Source organism: Haliotis cracherodii, unplaced genomic scaffold (genome assembly GCF_022045235.1).
Source record: "Haliotis cracherodii isolate W230 unplaced genomic scaffold, xgHalCrac1.p SCAF_1, whole genome shotgun sequence".
NCBI classification, from domain to species: Eukaryota; Metazoa; Mollusca; class Gastropoda; order Lepetellida; family Haliotidae; genus Haliotis; species Haliotis cracherodii.
The window spans coordinates 58,320,721-58,337,379 of NW_027266264.1; the positions used below are offsets into that span (position 1 = coordinate 58,320,721).

General features: G+C 39.4%; 1 protein-coding gene across 3 annotated transcripts in view; it reads left to right on the plus strand.

Annotated features, from left to right (window-relative positions):
* The first annotated feature begins 348 nt into the window (after positions 1–348).
* The window catches only part of LOC139466001 (uncharacterized), a 100,810-nt gene continuing 84,499 nt past the window's right edge, over positions 349–16,659 (plus strand). Inside the window, exons 1-2 of one of the 3 annotated variants that reach the window (XR_011653184.1) lie at positions 438–527; positions 3,927–4,616. The gene's annotated coding sequence lies outside the window, so the exon portion shown is untranslated. Of the gene's footprint in view, positions 369–437; positions 528–3,926; positions 4,617–16,659 lie in introns of those variants that run through there. The other 2 variants (XM_071248046.1, XM_071248032.1) reach the window with 2 other exon arrangements.

The window sequence follows — 16,659 nt, forward strand, 5'->3', positions numbered from 1 at the left end:
CGTCTCTGAAGTCCTATTTGGTTTTTTGGTTTTTTGTTGGGCTTTTTTGTTTTTTTTGTTTATATGGAGCCTTCATTGTTCTCATTATGTTGGTTAAAGCAACATCAGTTTTATCACAACAGATGAGATCAATGGGCACTTTATTTCATGATAACAAGTATTTTATCTTCAACGAACTCCCAATACAAATCACACTTGATATTCATACATTCATGCCCACGTGCGCATAGCTGTATCTAAATTGATTGAATACGAACAATCCCCGGAGACGGGCAAACGCCCAAGCTGTTGACACCAATCGTCGTTCTCCAGGACACCTGCGTCTACAGCCTTTGAAACCGTCAGGCCAGATCAATAGCGGACTACCGGTAAGTGAAGAGGCGTCAACAAGTTTGTATCAGGTATAAAACTGTGGACTTTACCAGGGTAACGTTTCAGGCGGAACGGTGCTTGTAACAGAGGAACAGACAAGCTGATCTTGTCAAGTTTGTCGTGGGATTATCGCTGAAGTTTCTGCAAGATTGAAGGTTAGTCACAAAATCTTTTTCGGTTCGGTTCTGAATGTGATTTACTTCATTTCTTTCACAACTTAGCACGTTGATAAATATAGCCATTGTAAAATCATCCATTGATGTTTTGAGCACAGATTTGTTTTTATGAATATGGAAAGGGCTTTGTGGATTTTATTTATTGGATAATGCATTGTTTCAAAGGAAAAAGATGGTAGATGTTTTCTTTAGATAATAGATACAAAAACGAAACAAAGTACGGAATTTAAATCACTTTTTGTCAAACAACTTAAAAGTTTCATTTGTCCACTATTTACGCATGCCATATTCTAGTCATGTGTGATGTGATTCACAATGTGTTAGTTCACCAATACCCGTGCATAGCCGAGAGACGGCGGAGCGTTATATGTCATATGGGACGTATCTACGCTGATGCAATATATATTTATAACCACACAAACATCGTCTGGCGTGGCCGGAGGGTGACTGTATCTGAGATGGCATAAAGATACTCGCACAGCACAATTTTTCATTTTATCAGGAAATCCAAAATGTCCAGCGAACATTTTCTTTCATGTAAAACCTGAGCCAAATTTATCTTTTTGGGAACAATTGTTTTTTTCAAAATATCCAAAGGTCGGTCGCTTATTCTTTTTTTATTTAATTAAGTGATCTGTTCTGCATGCCGTTTAAGCCTTACATTTTGTGTTTGGTTTTCGGATCTGCCGACTTCAAAATGGTAAATTAAGAAGAAATGAATCAGAATGACAACTTTGTTGACACTGCCGACGGTAAAGATCGCTTTGACAATAAACATAATCAAAGGAATTTTTAAGTGACTAAAAAAAATCCTTATCATTATGGTTTATTACCTATCTAACCAAATCAAACTTTACGATGAAAAAACAAATCCTGTACAATGAATTATTTTCGACCAACGAGCAAATCAAAATCGGTGAAAAACAACATCTGTCCTTATTGTGGTGTGGTTGTTCACGGCAATGACGCTGGCGTGTCTCACGTTTCTGTCTTCTTAAAGTGGATAGTGCGGATTGAATTTTTATTATATTACTTTTACTCCACTTAAAAACGAAAACCACCAAATTAAAGATTTCGAGGAATAAGTTCAGGAAATTGTTTCCCTTCCCCACAACTCGATTGCAGTCGAAGGGAAATGATGGTAATAACTCCAAATCGTCTCTTATAAACGAGTCTCCAAAGATGCTCCTACACTAAGTTATGTGGTGGCGATATCATTAGAGGATGGCTTTCATTGATGTCGTCCTGTTCGCAAGGAGGCCTCGTATCTGGGTGATTTGATAGAAAGCTTTGTTATTAGCGTGTTTGTTCTATAATTAGCTGATGTCGATCGACAGCGGATTTACGAGTTTGGGAAACAAAAGTTGTGTTTTATCGCTTAGGAAAAAAAATCAAATGATCTAATTTCTTGCACAGAGTGAGTTCCGATCTTGTTCAGAATCAACGGAAGTAAGGAGCGGTTGTGCACGTCACAGCTGATGCGATGGGAACAGTTTATTGCTATTTTCACTAATTTAATCGTTAAAAGAGATATATAGAAAGAACTCATGCATATTTGAGTACATCAGTGGAGAGAAGCGGAATTGCACATGCGTCTCATGGAAATGTGTGGTTTTATCAAAAGGTTTCATTTCGAACACCTCTTACATACATAGCTTTATATGAGTTCTACAATCGTGTGCGCGCTGATAAACATGGAATTCCCACAACTTGTAATATGGTACATAATGACCCCAGTTCATCGATAGAGAACCTTCGAAATGGACAACGACTGAAAGATTGAAGTGACCACACAAATGTACCAAGAGATGAGGCAATGAGTGAAGAAATAATAATAGATGGCGAGTGTCAGGTTGTATGAAATCGCATGTTCAAATATGCTTTTTTCATTTTTGTAATACCCAAAAGAAGTGAAAGAACACCCATTTTTTTCAAAAAACTATAGTTAATCTGTCATGCCCAGTATATATAACTTCGGGGTCGTAAATGTGGTCCGGTTTTGACGGACATACGAATCAGTCAGAATTATATCATGTAATGGACAAGGCAAACGTATTCTGCTTTAAACAAATAATGGCTATTTGTCTCTAAAATCCTACACTTCAAATATGTGCATCTTTTCTAAGGAAAAATAAGAACATTATTTACTTTAATTTACAGTAATTGCTACTTTTTTCAATTTTCTGCAACATTTACAAGACTGATCTGAAAGCACCGTCTTCCCTAATATGACGGTTTTTTTACACCTATAATAAGTAAATCCCTGTCTCAAACAGCATATGGAAACATGATCTTGTCCCATTCAGATTAACCTTAATATCATTTGTCCTCTGCCATGTATATATGTCTTTCAACTCTTTTTCGTTGACTAGTGAATTGTAATATATTGTTGAATTATTGGTTGTTTATTTTTTTTATTTGCTTGCTTACTTGTTTTCTTGTTTGTTGTTATTTACATACTGAACTGTGTGTCTCATACGTCGATTTTTGCTAGACGCACCCACTTCTATATACTTTTTATGGATAATTGTGGGTACACTGTAAAATAATGTGTTTAGATTGTAAACGTATACAACAAATGTATAGATCTAAACATTTTTAGGAATGTTTCGTTTCTTTGGGTCTAAACATATTAAATGAGCTATCGTATCCCAGCTTTAGCACAACATACATGTATATAACATGTTTAATTTGTAAACATGTTTAGAGTTTGAACATCTTTCGTGTTTGAAGATCAGTAAAATTTAGTATGTTTAGAATTTATACATGTTTACGACAAAATGCCTATCGGTGTGTACTATCCTAATAATCTAAATATGTTTAAATAAAATGCATATCATTGGGTATTAACTCAAATATGGATAGGTCGCATAATATATGTTTAAACAAGATGTGCAAATCAGATTCCCTGGCACATGCATGGCATAATCAATGGTGATTAGGAAAATTGACATTTGTGACAACAGTCTCCGTAGCACAGGTAGTTACGTGAAGGACTACAAATAGACCCTTAAGTTTTAAAGTTATCCTAATAGTTCTGTATCGCCCGTTACACGTTTACAAACATAACGACAGCGTCCCCTTTTTGTGTGTGGTGTGTGGTGTGTTTAGAGCCTTAAAATATTTAAATATATGGGACAAGAAAGTGCTCCGTGCTCAGTCGCATGCTATATCATAATTCCGACCAATGGATCAAGGTGTGCTTTTAATTAATTCATACATAATCATTTATTTGTTATTACAAGGTCTTCCGAGTGCGAAATCAGTACTAGTTGGAACCGTTCATAAAATCAGTGGAAGCATTTGCCACACCTCATCGCCCATTTGAGTGCGGACGACATTCAAACCCGACATTTTATATTGCTATATCTTTTTCAGCCATGACATCGATATTCGTCCTGTGGTTATGCATCTCATGTGCGATAGCGGAGACGCGGAGTTACACCGAAAATGACGAAACGAAGCCAAAAGTAGCCGGCGAAAGTGCCGTCGTTATGCGAGAGCGGCGTAGTGGTTGGTCACCAAGACGACGCGGTGTTCTGTCGATTAGTCAAGAACTAGAGGTGTTGGCGCAGATGCTGCATTCGAGAGATGAGATCAGACAAGAAGAAGAAATACGCTCTAGACTGCGCAAACTCGGGAAACGTGACATCACATCCGGTCATAGAAAGCACTGAACAGGTTGTTTTCCCATCAGTGGTTACGTTGGGGAAAATTAACTTGAACTGGGAATGAAAGCATGAGTGGAATTTGTCTTCCGTGTTAAAGAAGTGCTGCCGACAACTGTCAGGCTTAAAGATCGTCATCGAGTGACACTAAAAGGCTGAAAGACCGAAAGTAGCACGTGGCCTAAATACGTAACAGTGGAATTCTCTTTCTGCACACGTCGACTCCACAACGTCTTGATAAAATATACTTCGCATAACATACAATTATTTGAGTACACATTGTATAGTGTTCTGTGTTTCTGTTACACTCGATGACTCCCTTCAAGAACTTCGTTTAACTTCCATCTGTCATGTCTGTCTACAGAAATTTTGGAAATCTGATCTATTAAGTTGATGTTTGTATCCGAAACAAAAGTCTACGTACATTTATTCTCTGCGAGGTAATGGTACAGTGAGTATGGAACTGTGTTAATCCCTGCACTCCTCAGTATCGATAGTGCCTTAATGGATTGGTGCAACACAGGGTTTGTAAATGACACGGCTGGGGTCACAGAAGGTTTAGGTTCATCTGAGGTTCGTTCTTTACATGACTTGTACATTCTTTACGTTTTACCTTAAACACTGCTTGACAGAAACTGTTCTTTCACCTTCAAAATATGTCCAGTTTCCGTCACTGTTGTTATATTCTGAGAAAACTGTCACAGTATATACTCAGCTTAAGTTTTCGTTTAGTGTTAATGCACATATGTAGGTGGGATAGGGTAAGGAAATGTCCATTTTGTAGATAAAGCATGATGTGGATCTTTTTCTTTGAATGCCATTTGACTCATCCCGTCAACTACTTAAATAAAGACTGCATTTCTACAGATTCTTTGAAGTTCGTCAATACAAACATACAAAATGTTTTCAACGAACCATTATTGGAGACTGTCATAGATTTTTGTACATTCTAGATATACATGCAAACTGCTGAACTAACTAAATGATGCAGAACAAGTTCCTGCGCATGAGGTTAGAATATTTTGAAAGTATTCTTCTTCCTTTAATCTCAAGTAACCGTCATGAAGAAGTGTCGGCCTCCGAAAGACAATGTTTGTAAGCGGTCCATGTCATACAAGCCTCTAGTTCTTCTGATCAATGGGAAGATGATGTGCCTGTAAGGACCTACTGGCTAACGTCGTGTGCGTCGAACCCCGACAATGTCAAACGTCCACCAGGTGAACTGCCTTGATGAACTCCAAATGACCTAAGGCCCAGTTGTTGTTTTCTTCATTCGTTACAGGATCCGATGATCGTCGGTTCAAATTCTATTGTCTCCATGATTATGATTCCAACGTCAGCATTATGATGCCAGCGTCCTACATGTAGGTTTCACCAAAGATGTAAACTTCTGCGACCTGCATTATATATGGCTTTCCTCCAACATAAAACTGAAACTGTTGAAAGCGAGTAGAAAAGCAACCCACTCACTCACTCACTCACTCACTCACTCACTCACGCACTCACTCACGCACTCACTCAAACGTTGATGTCAGCAAACCGCTGTCATATCAGGCCAAATTTGCATGTGATTAAAGAAGTCCTTACGGGTTTACTTCTCTCGTGAATGTCTATGTGTAAATTGCGCGTATACATGTCATAACGAGGTTATCGCTATTTATTCACTGAAAGATGACAGGTGAGATATCAGTTGTAGACATAGGGTCATCCATCATGGCCAATAAGAAACCTTTCTTGATAATATCTGGGGATGGCTGAGATACGTTGACGTATTGACCTTCACGCATATATTTCTATTTCCAAACTAAGAATATAACAGACGTATCGAATGTACAGGCACACGAGAGATGCTTGTTTGACAATACTGATCAAGACATAGAGTACCAAACAATTAACCGAGTTAAATCAGAGTACTTCCACCGAGTGAGTGAGTTGATTATAACACCTCTAACAGTATGTCAGCTTGATGTGGTAGAAAAACCCTAAGTGATGTTTGACGTTAACTCTTTGGTGAAACCCACGAGCACGGGTATGGTGCTGACAAACCTTTAAACATTAAGGGCGAACTTTCACTGTTAGAACACAATACAATACAAGCCTAAACAAAAACAAAAATCTATCTAACCATGTTCAAGATGGTTAGATTCATGATTGGTTCGTCTGACAGTTTGGTCAAGATTGTAAACTGGTTTTGAAGCTCTGTGATGGCCTAGAGGCAAATCGTCAAGAGAAGCATTGCAATAGGGAAGTGTAAACACCAAGGACTTCCAAATTAAACTAGACGCCTGTAATGTATCATAAGTTGTAACGTGTATCATATCTAGACTGGAGAATATTATGAAAATATGAATGTGATTAATCACTTAAGACTTATATGATATGACATAATAATATACACGTCTAATGATAATTTATCTCCGATGATGAAATTCCCCAAGTGCTCATCTTAACTTAAAAACAGCTCAAACTAACTCAATGCTCTTCAGTAATTTTATAAACCGACTGATCCGCTGTGACTCCTGAAAAGGAGGCAACTATGAAATGTCACAGTCACTGACTGTAAGGTATAATCACCACGTTGTTGCTAACGTATTAATAGTTAACCACAATGCTAAACATTTTAAGAATGAGTGAATAAGTTCGAGCTTCGAGCGGACTTATACGACTGGGCCACCAGCAAAGAAACGCGAAGATGTCGGTATGTTGTGACTCTGCAGTGACGTACCTGAGCTCATTGCATAGATCCTAAACGTGAACAATAAAACACAATCATGTACATTTTAGGGTGGCGCGTGTTAACGACCTAAACTCATTTTACGGTGTACTTAGGTGTCGTCACAGAACACGGTGTGTAAGATAGTGAGTGAGTGAGTGAGCTGGTTTTAGCGCCGCTTTTAACAGTATTCCAGTTATATCACGGCGTGTCAGCTTAATGTGGGAGGAAAGCCCGAAGTGATGCAGGTCTCAGACGTTTACCACTTAGGTGAAACCCACGAGCACGGGTATGCTGCTGACAAACCTAGAAACATAATCGGGGAGAACCGGGATTCGAACCCACAATCATAGGTTTCTGGCCTGCCCAAGGGACGCAACTCTGCACAGCGAATCGCGGCGCCTTTGACGACTGGGCCACCCGTGCCCCCGTAAGATAGTGAGTTATATCACGAAGACATGATGAATAATCGAGTCTGAGCCTTTGATTGACACAGTCAACCATGTCACATATTGTGTCCACAAGCCCAATACTACTCGGCTGCTGGGACAAAAAGGGACCCCGGAGTACAAGCGTTAGTATGTATAAAGAATAACTATGGTAATATGAAAGAATCTAATGTTCTTTAACTTCTTTGGAATAGTAAATATAACAGTCAGGTTACATCCTTTAATTAAAAAAATAGTAAGGGGAAGGATCAGCCTGGTGGTTAAAACGTTTGCTTTTCATGAGAACAAATTGTTGTATAAGTACCAATCTGGGTTTCAGGCTGGTCACTCAACTGTCCATCAACTAATAGAACTTTACCACCAAATTTGTACAGCGTTAGATAACAAAGAAAACTATTGTATTGTATTCTGTGATGTATCAAAAGCCTTTGATCGTGTATGGCACAGTGGGCTTATGTATACATTAGAGAGGTATGGTATAAAAGGCCAATTGTTAAAATGGATTACCAGTTACATAAGTAATCGTAGCCAAAGCGTATTTGTGAATGGGGAAATATCCAAACCAAGATACACGAAGGCTGGCGTGCCACAGGGGTCTGTGCTTGGTCCTTTACTCTTTATTGTTTATGTAAATGACATTGCTGATAAATTAGACTGTATGACAAGACTGTTTGCCGACGATACATCGGTTGGCATGTCATCCAATGATAACAGTGTACTGGAACGTTCCTTTAGCACAAATTTAGCAATCTTAAGTGAATGGGCGAAACTTTGGCTCATAACTTACAATCCCGATAAGACCAAGTCGGTTATATTCTCTCGCAAAGACCACAACGGAGGTCTAAAACTGTATTTCAACGGAAAAGAAATCAGCTCTGTAAACAGTCATAAGCACCTGGGTGTTATACTTGAAGCCAGTGGCAAATGGCCTTGTCATATAGATACCATAATTAAAACAACTTCCAAGATGATTTACTCAATGACAAAACTCAAACATCTACTTCACAGAAATACTATTAACAATATATATAAAATGTTCATAAGACCACACTTTGAATACGCATATGAGGTTTGGGATGGTTGCACCGAAGGACAAAGTGAGAAATTAGAACAATTACAATTAGAAGCTGCACGCATTGTAACTGGTCTACCTAAATATGCCCCCCGGCATTCATTATATTACGAAACCGGTTGGGAACCCTTAGTTGAGCGTAGAAAGAAACGCAAACTTTGTCTTTTCTTCAAAATTAATCATAACATGGCCCCTTCCTATCTAACAGATATTCTACCCAAAACCGTTGCTGCAAAAAACTCATACAGTCTCAGAAACTCTTAAAACATCAGTGTTCCTCTCACAAGACTAAGACATTCGTGTGAATCCTTTTACCCATCGTCTATCCGATTGTGGAACTCTATTCCGTTATCAGATCGAAATTCTACGATTTCTTGCTTTAAAAATTCGCTACAAAAGCACCACCCCACGTCACCTGCGTACTTCGCTTATGGAAAAAGAAAATATAATATCTTACACACAAAACTGAGATACATGTGCAGTCAGTTGAATTATGATTTATATAGAATTGGTATAAAAGATCATCCGAACTGTACATGTTCGAATACATGTGAAAATGCATATCATTATCTCATGGAATGTCCATTGTTCAGTCATCAGCGTGAAATTATGTGAAACAGCCTTAAAAATATTGTTCATAACATACCTATTGATGTACACTTACTGTTACACGGCAATGCAGATCACGTTGTTACAGAAAATGAAGCTATATTTAAGGCAGTACAACACTATATATGTACAACTAAAAGATTTGTGTAAAGAACTGTTCATTCAACAATGTCTCTCTCTCTCTCTCTCTCTCTCTCTCTCTCTCTCTCTCTCTCTCTCTCTCTCTCTCTCTCTCTCTCTCAATTTGAAATTGTGAATATTTTGTAAATACCAGGGAGAGGGCATTCTAAGTTGGAAGAACTTGTCCCCCAATCCCGTTCACTCCTAGTGAATAAATATGTTTAAATAAAAATCAACGCTCGCTCGTCACGCCAGAGTCTCGAGTTCGATTCCAGCAGAGCAATAATGTGTGAAAGTAGACCTTTCTTGGCGTCTACCGACGTGGTTATGCTGGATTACTGCAAAAACGGCGTCGAACCAACTCACTCACTAATTATCAGTAGATGGGGTCTAATTCTTCAAATATTTTTATCATTGCAACAAGAAGTCTGGGCAGTACGATGGGCGATGTTACTTTTCGAGCATAACTATTGCCTTTGGATTTCAATTTTCTTCAAATGCCTTAACAAAAGGTGATCAAAAAGTTTAATCGTTCTCGTCAAACTGACATTTGGCAACAAATTTAAAAAGCGACCTATCATCCTGATTTCCAAATTACACTGACATAAAAGACAGGGGAAACTCAAACTATACAGCAATGAACAACCTGTCAAACAGGCGCGTGTTTTATCCGGCAAGATTTTAAAATTCAGATTCAATCCCCTTAAAACAAAGAAAACAACTACCCAACAAACACCGCATGAAGTTCGATAGGAGTTGAAAACGGAGCAGCACGTCTTTCACGGCGCCCTCTAGTGGATCGGAGAATGAATTACTACACTACAATTTCTGTCTGTCAAAGTAATTTTCACCCTGCTTCAATAGAGGCCGACCACGTTCTGATTCCTAAAATCCTTCTGAAGGACTGTGGTTTCTCAAGAACCCTTTAATAAAAGGAAAGGGAAGTTTGTTGCTTGAAATCCTACGTCCCAGAGAGCTGTCACAGTGGCAAACGCTCGCGTATTGATTTCTGAGTGGCGCGCCGGAAATGGACTCCGGTGGTGAGACATTCCGCTCTTCTAGTCGCAAACATTATAGCACGACAAATAGTCCATACAACGTCAAGGAATTCGTGAAAGGGTGCTGGCGTTTTCGTGTGTCTAGAACAAACGGTATGGTGCATGTAAGGCTGTGGGGATTGATGTGGTAACAGGCTCATTCGCGGAGCGTATGTGTTTCGCGGTTCATCAATACGGCAGTTTTAGATACTAGCATATGTCCTGGTTTTATCCGGTAAAAGAAATCCGGTTATGGTATTGATATATAATGAAATCAATATTGACCGGATTTTATCTTTCCTTGCCTATATTATACTGTCATGTTTGTTTAAGACTTATCTGCCTGTTGAAGGAAAACATTCTGGACACCTGAACATTTTGAAAATAAGCTTCATATTTGAAAACTTATTATCAGAGGTGATTCGTGTCATAGGTATTCATATTCCGGTATTGTGAGATACGTATGAATAATACCCGTACGTGTTCTTACACCAAGCGTCCTCTAGAACAACAGGTATTTTTGTCTAGATAAATGAATTTCAGAATATTTACTAACCTTATTGTTAAACTGCCTTTTAAGAAAAGTCAAGTCATGCTGTTTTGTGGAATTATATATCAAACTTTATTTCTAATGATTTTTGGTGGTAGCTAATCAAAGACCCATCGAATGTCGTCAGCTGTTGCGCTAAGTTTTTGTTTAGTGGCATACCCCAGGCAGTTAATGAAATAGAGTCTATTCCCTTAGGTTTGGTTTACAGCCGTAGATTCACTTCCGGGACTGAAATTTCGTGTATTGCGACGGCATATCGTTATTTGTAAATAACCGAAATATAAACTGTTTTAGTTTTAGTCTATAACTTATAGCTCTAGGACGGCGGTCTGTTAATAATCATGTTTGGGTCAGTGATGGAGCCTCGATCTATGAAAGTGGGATACGATGACATGCCTCAACCAAGTCAGCGAGACTGAAACCCCTGATCCCGTTAGTCGCCCTCTTACGCATCACGTGATGCTGGGGACCTCCCGTGATGCTGCTTCAATGTTGTTAGAAGGATAGTCAGTCAACTCACTCACACACTCCTTTGCCGTCACCGTGGCAACATTGACAATTCTCCCACACAAAAAGCACAACGTAAAAAGTACGTTTTACAAAGAGGAGTGAGTGAGTGGGTATGATTATACGCCGCTTTTAGTAATTGTTCCAGCAATATCACGGCCGGGGACACCAGAAATTGGCTTTAACACATGTACCCAGGTGGGAATCGGCGTGACGAGCGAACGCTATAACCACTCGGCTACCCGACCGCCCCCTTACAAAGAGGAAGCCATAGTCATTCACAGTTTTCACATTAACAAGGATATAATTATATATATATATTTAATATAATAATATAATATTTCATATAAAAGTACCTTTTACAGAGTTCTTGGAGGTGTGAAAATTGGCAATGTTGCCATAGTGATGTATATTTCAGATTTCAAAACAACAAAACACTATTTCACTATAAGCTATATAGATCAGAATAAATTGACTACTTGGGGGGGGGGGGGGGGGGGGGGGGGTTAATTATTAACAGCTTCCTGGTTGATAAAAGAAAATATTAGTCACACAGAAACAACACATTTATGACAAATAGATTTTTAAACCCTTAGCAGGATATGAACCTGCAAATTCTACATTTGTAGTCTTTCATGCAACCATATGTGCTACGGAGACTGTTATCGTCACAAGTGTCAATTTACCTGGTCATCATTACCTGAGTTTTGTTTAATTGTACATTCGTTGTAAGTTTGTGTTGTGCAAATGCCAGTGAATTTGCGCATCTAATTTAAATATATATTCATACATCTTATCCATACTTGACGTATTGCCTGATTTTATAGAAACATGTTTAAATTCGAAACGTCTTCTGTATATAAATCAGAATTTCTACTCGGATTGTCAAAGTCAAAACATGGTAATTTTGGCCAAGAAGGTTTAACTTTAACTTCAGCTATATCTATGATCTGATCTCGTTCAATAACCCACAAATAGTCAATTCACTTCCACTGATTTACCCGCCTGAGCGAGACCAGAGAGACTGCTTCATGAGTTTCATATTTTGATCTATGCAAAAAATATTTAGAGTGACAAAACACACTCCACAAGACTTTATGACAAGGGGGATGACTTCAACTTTCCAATAGTCAACTTTCCCTTTTTGTCAAGCAATATTCGACATAGATGGGACATAACTCGTAATAGTCACTGGTGGCGGTACGATCAAGCCCATAACTCCTCCAGCCTAGGTCGGCACGGGTGGAAACTGGACTTTTATAGTCAGTTAACTCTCTTGTCTTGGGACGACGGCACATCAGTTGTTTCATCAATGTTACGGGGCGGTCGGGTAGCCTGGTGGTGGTTAAAGCGTTCGCTCGTCACGCCGAAGACCCGGGTTCGATTCCCGACATGGGTACAATGTGTGAAGCCCATTTCTGGTGTCCCCCCCCCCCCCCCCCCCCCCCCGTGATATTGCTGGAATATTGCTAAAAGCGGCGTAAAACCATACTCACTCACTCACTCATCAATGTTACAACATTCAATGCATCAGTAAAGCTTTCGAAACGTTTGATGTTGCTTGTTGGTTTGTTTAACGCCGCACTCAGCAACATTCCAGCTTTTTGACGGCGGTCTGTAAATGATCGAGTCTGGACCAGACGTTCCAGTGATTGATATCATGAGCATCGGTCCACGCGATAGGGATACGATGATATACATCAACCAGGTCGGCGAGCCTGACCACCCGATCCCGTTAGTCGCCTCTTACGACAAGCACAGGTTGCTGAAGACCCGGATCTTCACGGGTCCCAAAGGTTTTATGGTAAATATGTGGACATTTCCAAATTTGACGCATCTGGAATTCCGTATTTTTTTCAAAATGTTTCCCAATGTTTACGTGCTTTTTCAGGTGAACAATTGACTTGCATTTGCATGTGTTTGTGATGGGTGCCAACGATGGGGTAGGATACACTCAACTCTTCGCGAACACAGGGTATATTCACTATTTGATAGTGATTCATAAAACATGCTAACGATATAGTCGGAATCGTCCAATCGACTCTGGTTAGGGGGACGGTGGGGTAGCGAGTGGAGCGTGTACGCACCGGAAGCTGTAATCGCCTAAAAATCTACCGCTTATCACATGCGAATCAAGGGCAGGTCAATATTTTTCTAACAGATCCTATTGGTCAAATCGTATACCCGTCATGCTGAAGGCCAGGGATCTATTCCCCACATTGTAACAAACCCTACTCATTCGCTAAAGATATCTCAAATGGGAAACATAAGCAGACTGAAATCAGCACTACCTTTTCTGCCCTATCGCCATGCCACAATATGAAGGTTTTGCTGGTTTCCTCTGCCGTCAGACATATTCAGATCATGGCGAACATCAAATGACTGTAACGATCTGACGTCTGAAGTGGATGCATTCCTGTTTAATAATTCCCTACATGTACACCTGATCTAATCTAGAGGTGATTATCACTAACAAGATGTTCATGGTTATGCCAAGTACATTCAATTATCTATTGATTTTAAATCAACGATGCATACAAATGAATTGTGTAAGACGAGTATGTCAGTATTGTTCTCTTTTTCAGAACAACAAATTTTTAAAAAGCAAGATAGCATTCAATTTAAACCATGTCTTAGTCACACAGTTAGACACTTTGCTAAAACAGAAAAGGGGGATTACCTGTTGTAATTAGTCAACCATTTCTACAACTGTCTGACAAGTGGGATGTCTGACTGATGGGATGACACCTTTGATTCTACTCCAGGAATCAACAGATGTCTCCTACTTAAACCAAGGTATGGTTGATAAATAATTTCTCCTTAATTTTGCATAATTAACCTAGAGTCAGTTTTACTTGATTAAGTGCGCGTTCAAAATTGCCAGTTGTCCCCACTTATAAAATCAAAACTTTTGGTCATCGTCTTTCAGTGTAGCAGCAGCTACGAAATTCTCTGCCTGACTACTTGAGGCTTTGGGACAATGCTAAGTACACTCAGTTTAAGACATCATGCTATCTTTCAAATATAATCTCTTTTAGGTTTTGCCAAGGCACCATGTGCACGTTTTTGTGGAGTTCCGGCGCGTTACACGTGGAATATTATTATGATATACAGATTGAAATTAAAAGCATGCAGAAAAAAGACTTTGGGTGATCCTGGCACAGTTAGGCTGGTTAGACTCATCGTCAGATAAGGGCCCTTGCCCCTTCTACACACAGCCCAGACAGTGAATCGGACTTCTCCCAGGAAGCGCTGCCAAGTCGAAACCACCGAGAACTTTCGGAGAATGTGACGACTCTCCAAAGTGGCAGCCTTCTGCATTACCCAGATTGTCTGAAGGGTTCTACTCCTGACAGCAAACCCGGTGCTCTCCCAATGTCAGTCAAGAAATTGGGAGGTACCAAACCTAAGGCACCGACAACAAAGGGGAGTCGGACACCTTGGTATGTGGGATCGATGCAAGCGTGACATTACGAAAGCGAGGTCTGCATATTTACCATGTGTCTCCTGCAGCTTGTCAGTCACATTAGTGTCAAAAGGGACAGAGAATTCAATGACATAAATGATTTCATTGGATTTGTCAAACAGGACAAGATCGGGTTTATTGGCCTGCAGATGTCTGATGCTATTATAATTATTTAATGACTTCATCTTCTAGAAAGTATTGATTGTCATAATTATAAGCATGAAATGTCATTTTCAAATCTGGACCAGTCCGCGTTTATTATATTTCAAGGTTGTGGGTTTCACCCGAGTGGGTAAACGTCTAAAACCGGCATTACGTCAGGCTTTCCTCCCACATGAAGCTGACACGCCGTGGTGTTACTGGAATACTGTTCAAAGCGGCGTTAAACCCAACTTACTCGATCAAAGTTTTCGCTTCTTGTGACACGCTGTCACGTTACTTGAGGACTATGTAATAGGTTAAAATAAGAACCCAGAACAAGCGAGGTTTACTTCGTCAACCGAATGTTTGATCTCTATTTGATCAAACTAGCTAATACAAAACCAATTACGGTTATTTGAAAGATGACATTTAGCAAATTAAAAACACCATTTCACCCAAGCTGTTATGGTGAGTTGCCCACGCAGTTCTATTTTACGAGGACATTACAGTCAACAGGGCTCATACCCTCACTCAACTTGAATTACTCTGTCCTCCCACTGAACTGAAAACTCGCCAGCTCAATTCAGAGCAGGTGAGTATGATATGATCTATAAAGGTATGTTTCAAAAGTCTAACAATATTCGTACATCTTGTAACCTTAATGTTGTAGAAAATAAGAATTAATTTATGCTTGTTTGTAAACTCCTTTTTTTTCAGTTAAGAAACTAATACATTCCAAGGAGGTTTACATGTTGTACAAACTCATATCAACCTCAAATGTTTCATTATTACAAAATAGTGCATTGTCAATACATCATGCATTGTCAGTTAGATAAGGTTGGTTTGTTTGTTGTTTAACGCCGCACTCAGCAATATCCCAGCTATATGACGGCAGTCTGTAAATAATCGAGTATGGACCAGACAATGCAGTGATTAATATCATGAGCATCGATATACGCAATTGGGATCGATGACATGCATCAACCAATCAGCGAGCCTGACCACCCGATCCTGTTAGTCGCGTCTTACGACAAGCATAGTCGCCTTTTACGGCAAACATGGGTTGCTGAAGACCCCTGATCTTCACAGGTGGAGAAACACATATAAGTTGTAATTATGTTGACTTATGGTTCTGTGGCCTCTCAGTTTGCCCTGAATACACAACTTGACTACTGCGGTGGAAAAGCAGAATAAATGAAATGTTTGATCACAGTAGGGTATTACCGTTCATGTTCTAATGTAATTACACGCACATATATTGTAATTTCGATCAAATTCAAACAGTAACGACGATTGGGATTTCTCCGCGCCGTCAAGTTACCAATGCTCTCGGTACTGTCTCCCAGTGATGTATAGTGATGGCTATAATTTGATGTAGAACAACTATAATCGATCTAATTAGCACTGATTTGATTTGAAATCCATGGAAATATTAATATTTATATGTTTGAAGTGCTGAGGATATATATATTCATGATAATTTCATTGTTAAGAGTCCGACTTGACAACTTCACGCAGGTGATTGATTGGCACAGAGGATAGACAACGCATTAGCAATTACATAATTCGATTACATGGCTTGTAATATCCATGGGGCCGGTTCTTCTGTGAACGAGTATCCACAGACCGGAGTAGTCAGCGTTTTCCGCCCTTGACCTTATACTGTATATGCGCTAATTTGAATTACCCATTAAGGGATTCCGAGTTACAATAACTCCCTCATAAGCTGTTCTTGTCGTACGGGGAGACCAAATGGATCGGATGGCCAGGTTCGATGGT